Raw genomic sequence first — 12510 nt, 5'->3', positions numbered from 1 at the left:
TACCGCACACCCTTAGGAAAAATATCGCGCGATACTTGAAAGTATCCCACCCCCTTTGTGAGACTATCGTATGATACTTATGAAGTATTGCACAGCCTTAGGAGAAGTCTCGCCCAAACTCTGAAAGTATCATACGCCTATTGAAGGAATATTGTATGATACTGGAAAGTATCGCATGGTGTTGCATGAAAGTGTAGCTTGAGTCTTAGGAAACCCTATCTGAGTGGACAACAGACACTTTTCGATTTTTTTGGAAGTTTTTGAGAGGTGATTTAACTACCCTCTATGATGTTCTTAAATCCCTTGGTTTTGGATTTCGAATTCAGAATGTTTCAGCTTCAAAATTGTTTGCGATCTTTCATGGTTGTTGTTTTTGGTCTGTAGTGGCACTTGGAGATCCGTTCATGTTTGGATGTTTGTTTAGTCTTCCATTGCGATCTTTGTGATCCCTGTATGTTGTATGTGTTGTACATCCATACTTGTTCTAAAAAAAAACAAAATATCTTGGCTTATATTTATCCTTGTTCCAAGTATCTCTGAGCGAGGCATTACATTAGACACTTAGGTGATTTTCCTACATCTTCTCCAACTCTTTCTTATACAAATTAAACATGTAAATGCATCATTGTTAACCTTTAAAAACATGACAGAAATTATTCTTGAGTAATCATCAACAAACCAAATAAAGTTCTTATCTCCATAGGAGCTCTAAGTTCCAATAGGTCCACACAAGCCAATGTGTATAAAGTCAACAATGTATTGTCATGAATAAACTTTACTAGTAAACTAGAACTAGTCATTTTTCCCAATAGACATTCCTTACACATAGAATTATTGGGCTTAGCTTAAGTAAGAAAACCTCAAACATGTCTTTGTTTACTGACCTTTACCAAGTTATCAAAATTAACATGACAAAATATTTGATGCCATTGTTGATAGTCTTCAACTTTAACAATCAAGAAGTGTTTATTAGTAAAGTTCAATTGGAATAGGTTACCTCTAGTTTGTTCACTAGTAGCAATCAATTGTTCAAACTTTCTTAAGATGAGAAGCACTTACTTGTCTATACTTTAATCCATCAACCCAAGAAACATCATCACAATTATTTGGGCCAATGCGCTTGACACAAAAAATACACAGTTAAATCTTGATAGCAATATCACAATTGATGTTACCATTAAGTATTATTGAACCTTTATCTCTTATCACATATGGAGATTCGAGAACCATTATCGAATCTAACTACACCTCCATCACATTCCTCCATTGAAATAAAAGAAATTAATCACCGGTCATGTGATGTGTACATCCATTTTCTACTATCTAGTCGTCATTGCAATTTATGCTTGAAATCAATGATTTCTTCTCACTAACTCCATCTTCATTAGTAGAGGGTTCTTCTTTGACTGCAACAAAGACTATGTATTCATCATCCTCCCTTCTATATGATTCTTAATCACTCACATTTTCTTCTCTAGGTAACATCCCTTCTTATCTTGTTTTTGAAGTTCCTAAATCTCTTGTGTTTATCCTTTGTATCCTTGTCTAGACATTTAGAGGAAATATGACCAATCTTTTTACATGTAAAGCATACTAAGGAAAGTTTACCTTTGTAGTTTCCTTTTCCTCTAGGTAATCTCCTTGCTAGTAGTGTCTCAAAATCTTCGTGTTATCTTTCCTTGGAATCATAATCATGACATCCTTTAGAACTATAAGAGACTTCTTTTCCTTTCTTTGATGAGGCAATGGTTAGGGAAGCTTTGAATGCAGATTCTATTCTGGGCATATTGTTGTGAAAATTGCTTACATCAAGAGAAGTAAGCTTGCTTAGAAAGGAATCTAGAGTCACATTTGTAGGATTAATAAGACTTGCCTCTTATATAGAAGAAACTCTAATAACATACGAAGGTATAGGGTTCTTGGGATTTTACTTACCACTTCATCTTCTCTAAGTTGATTGTCAGCTCCTTTGATTATGGAAACAACATAATTTATCTTATAGGTGTATTAAGCAATGTTCTCGCCTTCTTGCATTCTCATTTCATCATACTTTCCTATGACATTGTCCACCTTTTCTTTTTGCACATGAGCATCACCGCCATAATTTGTTGTCAATGTATCCCACATGACTTTAGCATTGTCAATGTCCTTGATATCCACAAACTCAATATCAGTTAAAGCACTTACTATTTCCATCATTATAGAGTTATGTTCCATGTTTCTCCTTATTTGTTCATCAGTTAGGGTTCTAGTAGGTTGAGTATACTTGGTTCTGATATGATCCATTGCTTTCTCTCTAATGCCTCACATATGTGGCTTCATCTTGCTTGCCCATGTAGAGAAATTGTCCATAGTGAACTTAGGTGCTTCCTTTTTATACATCTTCTAGTTTCTTTCCTCAAATTGTTAGACTTTTCATTTAAGTATCCAAATCTTTGATACCAATTGTTAATACAAGCATAATTACTGAGAGGGGAGGGGTGAATTAGTAATCAACAATTTAAACTTTAATCCCCAAAACATTCAATCAAAAACTATTAAAAATAAAACTTTCAAAACATTCATCCACAAGTAATCAATCACACAATGTAAACAACATATGTGATCTCGTGGAAACCAAATGTGGGAAAAAACACGAAGAGTGGGTACCCACAAATTTGTACTCTTTTGGAATATGCCTTGTGAGTGTATCATATTAAGGGTTACAAAAGCATTGTTAGGTGCTACTTGGTTAAGGGATTTTCCTTTAGATCTGATAGAATCTTTTCCCTATCATTGCTAGATGACTTTAAACATTCTACTTGAATGACACCTTGTTAGAGAGATTTACACTAAGAATTTGTTAAGAATTACCTAGATAAGGGATTTCACTGTTACAATTGTTAGAAAGAAACAAATAAAGTGATCTATGAAATTGAACTACCTCTACATAATCATATCCTATTAAGCTTCGAAAATCTTCTTCATTACCTATACTCTTCCTTGGCTTTCTCAATCATTGTATTCATCTGCAACTCGCAATTAGTAAAAAAATTGACTTTCTAATATATAGAATTTCTTCAACTACATTAGAATAAACTATAGATCTAAGACAAATTATCCAAATCATATTAGGTAAGATACAGTGTATCTAACCACTCATAAATTGTTTTTCTTTGACTACATTGACTCACATTTAAATCTCACCTTGGAAATTGAACCATCTTCTACACTCATTTTGACCAAAATAAACTTCTTCAAGAATCCACCTCAAACACATAACTCGGACAATGTGATGTCAAATCCTTTTTACAAATCACGAAAGTACCTTTCAACTTCACAAAAGACATCACGAATCCCATTGTCATTTTGAATCTCTTCACCAATCTATAAATCTTCATCACTTGTTCGAGAACTTGATCTAGTTTCCATGTTCATTCAGTAACAACCATTTCTAGTCCAGTAAACTACCTTTACCTATCCACAATATAAGTTGTGATAGGGGACATAGTTTCTGCACATCGTTATCAATCATATCCTATGGTCACTCTAGTAAATATATCACCAATCTGAAATAACATTCGAATCACTTATTATCTGTCACTGACTATTTTAGCAGTTACTTGATTTGATCTCATCAAACATAACTAACTCAATTCTTCATATCAAAGGTTGCGATCACAAACATATCATTGTGACACATAACAGTCTTCCATTAGAGTAGCAACTTTAGAAACATACTACAACTCATACTTTATTCACACAATATATGGTAACATATTGAAAACACTAAGTCAATCAGTTGATATCAATAACAACCTAATATATGATTCACTTGTCGTCAAATATATATAGCAATCTTCATCAATGCAAAATTTAGCATCAATAGAAAGGTGGAAGATGGATGTACATCAGTTAAAGGAAAAATAAGTCAAATCCTCCAAACCTTTGTTTGATATGTCTTTACGTTCTCAAAAGACTGGACCAAAATGTAAATCTTGATGGTCTTTTGTTTTTGTTTTTTTTGCGCTAGTTTTTAGCCCTCTTGTTGGGTACCATGGTGTGTCCCTCTAGTTTGTTGGGTGGTGTACCACAATTGTGTTAAGATCCTTCATTGCTATATCTTTCCTTTCTCTTTGTACAAGGTTTTGGGTCCTTTCAAAACCTGTTTTTCACTTAATCAAAACACTTAGCATCATTGCATTAGTTATGCCAATGGTTTGGCCTCTTCAATGTCCCCCCACTATCTAATGACTTCTTGTGCCGATTTAATTATCTTTTAAATTCTCAAATGGTTTAACATTCAATGTCCCTTTGTCTTCTAGACAGATCTTTTCTAAGGTTTCATGTTTCAATACTCTCATTTCATACAGGTTAGGTGAATGATGGAAAAGTTTGTTTAATTAGCTTTTATGACTACCATTTGATTTACTTGAAAGTAACTAGAGCCTAATTTATTAATCCATTTTGTACCTATCTTGAATTTGTAGTGGTTTATGAGAGAACATATCATGAAGGCATTTTATCTAGCTGTTATGTGCCATGCATATTTTACATAAATGGATACTCATGCAATTAAAACTACAATAGAAAACAAACTTCCATATCCTTTATGCATTGTTCCAAAGCTCGTAGATTGCAAGCTTACAACTCAATTTCTACATTAGGAGATGTTATTTGTTCTCTTCATATGAAAATTCAACAAACATATGGTGAAATGCTAGAAAAAGATGAAATAAACTAAAAATGAAGCAAAATCAATGGGAAATAATGCATTCAATTATTATGATTAATATGTATATTTTACCAATTTTAACTTTACTCATGGTTGGAAATTATCTCGTTGCGCTTCTCCGTTGCCCTAGCCACGGTCGTAGGCCCCATGCACACACCTGAGCCCCTACTCGTGCTTCTGCTCATGCTCAATCCGATTTGCTGTGAGCAGGGATCAGAGGTGCTCATGTTTGCTGAGTGCCCTTACCGTCCACTGTCATGGTGCCCTAGTCATTGATTTTGCCTTTTCTGATTATTGAGCTTGATTTCTGGAACCATTTTGGAATCTGGTTGTTCGCGTGTATTGCTGCTAGTTGTCGTGTGCTCTCTCACGTTTTGTTGTGTGCTGGGGTTGTTGGTTGTTGGCTTTATGCCTTCTATCACTGTTTCAGCTGGATCTGGGTTGGCTCCTATGCCTTCAAGGGGTAAGGCTACCTCTTATGTCGATGTGGCTGCATTCGAAGTAGGTCTTCATGGTGTTGTTCGAGCTGCTCATGCTGGGCCTTCTCGTCCCCATGAAGTTTCCCCTGTAAGTGTATCAAACCTTATAAGGGTACGTTTAGATGCAGATACAATTGACGATATTTATAGTACGGCAGAAGAGCTCTCTACCTTTGCTGCTATTTTTTGCTTTCGAGGTTTTTGGCCCTCTCTTGCTAATCTTCATGCACGGATCACCAAGCATTGAGAACCAATCTTAGACCATGATGTCCACATTTTTTCGATGGCTAAAGGATTTTTCATAGTAAAGTTTAAAACTGTTAAAGACAGGAAGACTATTTTGTGTGATAACAGTTTTTCATGGCAGGACAGATATCCACTTATGGCCAAATCGTGGCATATGGATTTTGATCCGCTTACAGAATCTTTTAATAGGGTTCCTATCTGGCTCTGGATTCTAAATCTCCTGATGGATCTCTGGCTAGATTCTATTTGCAAAGCTATTAAGGATGTTATCGGTGATTTTTTATATGTGGACTCAGACACTTCGGATATTCTCCAGTCCACGTGTGCACAAATTCTTGTAGAGATGGATACTTCAAAGGGCCTTCCAGAGAAAGGTTTGTTTGGAATCCTCGAGGGGTTGTTGGACCCAAATATTGGATTATGAAGGTATCCCTTTTCGATGTAGAAAATGTCATAAGACAAGTCACATTGTTGCTCGTTGTGTTGATGTGAAGACTAAATCAAGGCAACCACCTTCCTGTTGGTCAGGGGCATCTTCTGAGCACTACACGATGGTTAAGTCCATGGATGCACCTTTGGATCCTGTGAATGACCTATGGATGTTTCCCCTGCAGATGATCATTCGATGCTCCTCCTGGTCCTATCGGGAGCCAGGACCTTGTTCCCTCTCCTGCCCCTGCCACTGTATCAGATGGTCCTCCTAGTCCTATTGGGGGCAAGCTGGCTATAGGCTCTCCTAGGGAGATTGTTGTTTCTTCCAATTCCATTGGGCTCCATTGTTCAATTTCTTCTGGGGATTGGATTGTTGAGGCAACTAAGGTGGAGGATGATTGGACTGTGGTAAAAGGAAAGAAAACTAAGCCATCTGCTCCTTTAAAAATGAACCTCCGATCGTGCAAGGGAGGCTCTAAAACAAAGGAAAAATCGTGAGCTCCATTGTAGTATCTGGTTCTCGGTTCAGTCTATTGCCCTCTAGCTGGGTCTTTGTTTTTGGCTGGTGATAGGGCTTTTCTGTCACCTTGGTTATCCTTTGTTTGGGGGGTGACCAGTTTCTTGTTTGTCTGTTGTACTTTTGCTTCTTGTACTTATTGAAAATCTTTAGACTTGTACAAGGTTTCAGGCACCCTTCAAAACATGTTTTACTTAATCAAAAACATGTATATTTTGCCAAAATAATCTAAAATTATTATATTCCAATTAACAAAAGAAAATGGAAAAACTTATATATGTTTTGTTGGGGTTATCATTGTTGTGAATTATGATATTGATATCAAGATTCAACTATGTACTTTTTCAGTCAAACTCATTGACACATGACTAGTACTTCATTTCCCTAATTGATGTTCATAATGGTCAAGCACTGGGATTTCCTGGGAGGTCAACCATCCTTGTACTACTCCAACTCAAGCATGCTTAAACACAAGGTTTCCTCCAAGGTTCAGCCCACTTTGCTTGCAACCCCACTTGCAAAACCTTCAGCAAGCAATGTCATGAACCAAACGTTATAAAGCCCTTTTAGCTCATCAATTGAAAAGTAAGATATATTTCCTACAACAAATCAAATTATGCTATTGCTATTAGGATTCAACTGTGTAATTTTGGAGTTAAGCTCATTTACTCATGTTTCATGAATAGTTGTTTAAGCCTAGTTTGCTCACAGCCCCTTTTGCAGAACCTTAACAACTATTGTTCTTTATAAACAATTCAATATAAAGCCCCTTAAGCTCATCAATTGATAATTAGGAAAGATTTTCCACAAGTCAAACAATAGTATTGCTATTAGGATTCAACTATATAGTTTTTGAGTCAAACTCATTGACCCATGTTTTATGAGTAGTGGTGCGAACCCATTTCTCGTAAGGATGAATATCACACTTAGCACTCATTGCATCTAGGTGATGCTCACAAAAGTGAAGCATCCAGGCTTCCTTTGAGGTCACTCATCCCAATACTACAACTCAAGCACACTAACCACGAAGTTTCATCTAAGGTACAATTGAATTTTCTTGCAACGCCATTTGAGAAAAATTCAACATGTATTGTACCTTACAAACTATTCAATATAAAGCCCATTAAGCTCATCAATTGATAAGCAAGAGATATGAATAGTACACTTACCACTCATTGCATCTAGGTGATGCTCACAGAGGTGACGCACTGAGACTTCCTGTGAGGTCACTCATCCCAATACTACAGCTCAAGCGCACTAACCACAAAGTTTCATCTAAGGTAAGTTAAATTTGCTTGCAACACCATTTGGAAACGAATTCAATAAGTATTGTACCTTATAAACTATTCATCATAAATCCCCTTAAGCTCATCAATTGATAAACAAGACATATTTTCCATAGCAAGTCAAGTTTTAATATTGTTATCAAGATTCAAATGTGTAGTTTTTTAGTCAAACTCACTAACACATATTTCATAAGTAGTGGTTTACAATAACCCATCTCTCATGAGAAAAAGAAGAAGTATAATGGCCATTTGACATTCAGTTCTTTTCTCTCTTGATTTCTTTGTTATATCTTCATATTTGAAGAGTTGGAGTATTTGTTTAGAAGGACAAGTGCAAATCATGTATTGTGTATCTAAGAAATATTGATAGATGATATTGTCCTTCTTTTCCTATTGATTTAGACTTTAATGATAACCCGTATAATTATTATGTCTAATTTTGATATCTTTATTTTAGCTTTTTTGTTTATATTTATTTTATGTACTCCTTAAATTCAACAATTATTGAATATGAAGCACAAATATAACAATAAGTAGAATAATAAGTACTTCCCCACTCGCTGCTCCCATCCACTTCTCGCCTGGTCCGCGGATAGTTGTTGGGGTCGTTTCTCAACCTATCTCTGACAGTCGGTCATGGGACAGGGTTCCTACCTCAACTGTAGATTGTTGTGTTGTTCCCTTTGTAGATGTGGCCACTTTTGAGGCCAAGGTCCATGGTTTAGGGGTTCCGGCAGTAGATCGTCTGATTTTCTCATCGAGTGTGACTCTTGTCAAGGTCTACAATCCAATCCGGTTGGAGTTGGAGGATGATGTTGTAGAAGACATGACTGAAAAGATCAAGTACTTCTCTAAGAAGGCAGCGATTTTCAGATTTAGAGACTTCTTGCCTTCCCTTTCGGCTCTTCATGCTTGGATTTCTAAGCATTAGGACCCGTTGATTTCTGAATCTGTCCAGATTCACCCTGTGACCAAGGGTTTTTCATAGTATAATTTTATGTTGCAAAAGATAGGAGGGCTATTTTGTGTAGTCGCTTCAGCTAGGAAGATCCTCACCCTTTGCTGGCCAAAACCTGGCATGAGGGTTTTGACCCTTCTTCTGAATCTTTTTCTCATATGCCTCTTTGGGTCAGGCTCTCAAATCTCCCCCTTCATCTGTGGTTGGATCCGTTTCTTGAAGCTATGAGAAATGCCATTAAGTCTTCCAAATGGTGGATTCTTGATCTTCGGATATTTTTCATACTACTTACACTCACATTCTTGTGGTGGTTAATATTGCAAAGGGCCTCCCTAAGAAGATTAAACTTGAGGTCCCTAATGGTTCCTGGATTCAGACTCTAGACTATGAAGGTATTCCATTCTGTTGTAAGGTCTGCTCCAAAATCGGACATGTGGCTTTGTGCTGCCCTATAGAATTGAGGAAATCAAAGAAAAGACCTTGGTGGGCTGGGGCTTTGGATTAGGATTACTCTATCTTTAAAGACCCTGCTCCTTTGGTTTTCCCTGCACTTGTGGTTGCTTCGAGTGTCTGTGTTTCTTCCCCGTCTGACCAAGCTTATGGTATGTTCTTGTATAAGGATATAGTGGTTTCCCCTCCCTCTGTGGGTCAGGAACCTATGGGTAATCTCTCTAGTATCGTATTGCCTGTGTCTCTGGATGGGCTTGATATCGATGCTTCAGTTTGGGAGGAGACTTCTTTAGTGGAGGAAGGTTGGACAAAGGTTAAAGAAGAAAAAATCCAAAAGATCCCAACAGTCCTCTGATCGGCATCTTTGATCTCACTCTTTTGGGACTAAAGGGTCCTAAATGGTTTTATGTAGCTGTAATTTGGTGGCAGAAGTGAATTGTGTTATCTGTATGACCACCCTAGTCACTTGTTTTGGTCTATGACCTGTTTCTCCCTTAGTCTGTTGTATTTTTTGTTTGGGCTCCACTGAAAAAAATTTGAAATGTAAAGGGTTTCAGGTACCCTTCAAAACCTGTTTTACTTAATCAAAAATAATAAGTAGAATAAAAAATAAAGAATGCAAGACAAAGACGGATGACAACACAAAACATCAGCTTTATGCAATTCACCAAATTGATTACATCCATAAGTGGCAAGGGAAATATTGATTACATCAAGGAGAATATAATATATTTGTTATTAATTTATGTTTTGTTTTATGGATATAATAGTAGGCATGTTTCAACAATGAAATGATATAACTACAATATCCATATTGCTTTATAGAAGTCTTTGAAAGAGGAATGCCAAAAGGTATATAACAGAGAGTCCAATAGAGTTGTCTGTTTGACTTAACTCAATAGAGTTGCCTGTTTGACTTAACTATCCAACAATCATATTTTAAGATATTAAATTTCTTTGAATATGTTTGAAAAGGTTTTTAGTTCGAGAACCATGTTGAGTGCGTAAAAGTTATTCAAAGTTTACTACAAAGTAAAGTTCATTTGTGGGTTCAAACAGGATTCACACCTAGGTAGGCTAGTTTGTCCCTACTAGGTCACACTAGAGCAAACCCAAGTAAACCAAGTGCAAACCTCGTACATTTGAACTGAGAAACATTTTATAATTTTGCAAGGGAAATAATTATTACAAAATTTGAATAAGATCTTTAACATTTAAAAACAAAATTTGTTGAAGTTTGGATATTTGTTACATCAAATTAAACTAGCCCTCAAAGATTTCTTGCAATAATTTTTTTATATCCAATAGTTGAACATGACCCATCTAATTAATTACAAGCTCTCTATAGTGATAAATTATATTTTAAACATTAAACAATATTTTCAATAGATGAAGGGAGTTGCACGCTACTTTTTTAACAGTTTTCAAGCAGGATATTAATTACAAACTAACAAGCTCTCTACCGTGAAAAAGTAATAAACAAGCTCTCTAACAAGCTGATCCCTTTACCATTGTCATTGTTTGTGGATCAACTAAAGTCTTCGATGAAGAAAAATAAGAAGATGAAGATTTAGATGACCGAAACTTAGTATAATGTTTCAATTGTTGAAAGCCAAAACAATGACATATGAACTTATTATTATTATTTTCTGATTTTGATATTGATATGATGCTATGATCACAAACTTGCAGTATTTTTGTTATTTTTATGATACTATGTGACATTCTAATCTTAATTCATGCTTCTAAGCTACATAAATAATGCATGTGTCTATATATATAATTTTTACAAGTTTTTCTATTGATAAACTCAAACCCCTCATTTTTTTCATCATACCGACAGACTGGTTCTCCAAACCAACTTCAACCTGAACCCAAACTAGCAACTTTGAGAATTTATAATGAACGAGAAAAAACATGAGATCCATAACTATCACCATAAGTAAGGCACAAGTAATGAAAGTTGTATTATATACATTATCTTCTCCAGAAATAATCTTCTATCCTTTTGCAATGGACCCATTAACTTCAATTTGTGAATATGTTGGAGTCGATAGTAGTTTGTTTGCCTAAGCTTCATTCTTAAACCTGGCACAAACATGTGATCCACAGATATCCACCTAAAAGAATTCTTATGTACCCAAGCTTCAGCAGATTCAAAAAAGAAACAATCTAAATTTTAGAAATTTCAATAGTTCTTTCATTTTCCATTTCTAATTGCAATTCCGTGCTTTCGTTTTCGATCATCTATTGTTACGTAAGAATCTTGCTAACATGTGCACCTTTTCCGGGTTCATCCAAAACCTTCAATTTTGTGTTTCATAGTGTCCTTGTATCCCACCTTTTGCTTATCTATTTCAATGAGAAACTATAGAATATCATCCAAACAAAGGCCATTGGGATCAAGCAAAATATGAATTTATCATCAACGTGCAAATAACCTCTAGATCATTAAAATAATAACCTGTACTTAAACAAACAAATGATTTGTCTAGCATACATCGGAAAGGGACACAGTGCAAGAGAAATTTATGATGTTGAACTTAACTTCAAATGTAGTTTGGTATATTTTCTGCGACTGATGACATGTATTATGCATTTGAAGTACAGTGTCATATCTGTCGGATATGAAATCCAACTCTTCATTTTACCTTCCCTAACCGTTCATTTCTTGTTTGACTCTGTCTTCAATCGAAGACTATTGTATAAATATAAGGGCAAAGCCCTGTGTATTTAAGTTGCAATGACTATATAAAATATTGCTCTGCTCTCAGTGTGGATGTGGCCGCAGCTGTGGTGAACCACCATAAATATGGTGCACTAGTCTTGTTTATTTTTCATTTTACTTATAATTTAATTCATCTTCGGTTGATATCAGAGCATTTAAGGTCCTGGGGAGCAGAGCAGACTATAAGAGCCTAGAAAAGATCAAAGAGAGCAGAGTATTGAACGTGATGCAGAAGAAATTAAAAGGAGCCTTTAAGCATTGCCTATTCAAAGTAATTTTTATTGAATTTGGAGGGACCAGAAAATTGAAGAACGACAGTGTGTATCGCTGTCAGGAGAGAAGATGGGCGTGTTAGAGACCTGATGGGTGAAAAGAAATCTTTTGAAAGGAGGGATTAGTGCACACAAAAGTTGCTTGATAACTAAATAAAAAAACTTGAATGTAGCTGGAAGTGATTGATTATTGTTGGCAAAGTGTCATTGAAGACATATCATAAAGCACATTGTGGATAGGTGCCCAAAGGTTTGGGGCTTCCACCCGCAGCAAAGAGAGTTAATTTTTGAAAGACCAAATATTGTTATATCAGGATTTAGAAGAGAACGCGGTCTGAAGGGGTTTGACGCCAAAGTCAAGTCTATGTGGAATTTGAAGAGGCATGTTTGTGTATACTCTTGAAATTCTGTTTAGTTCGCCTTCAACA

Source organism: Cupressus sempervirens, chromosome 3 (assembly GCF_028749045.1).
Source record: "Cupressus sempervirens isolate cs-2001-9-10 chromosome 3, ASM2874904v1, whole genome shotgun sequence".
In the NCBI taxonomy this organism is placed as follows: Eukaryota; Viridiplantae; Streptophyta; class Pinopsida; order Cupressales; family Cupressaceae; genus Cupressus; species Cupressus sempervirens.
This window is presented reverse-complemented; position numbering follows the sequence as displayed.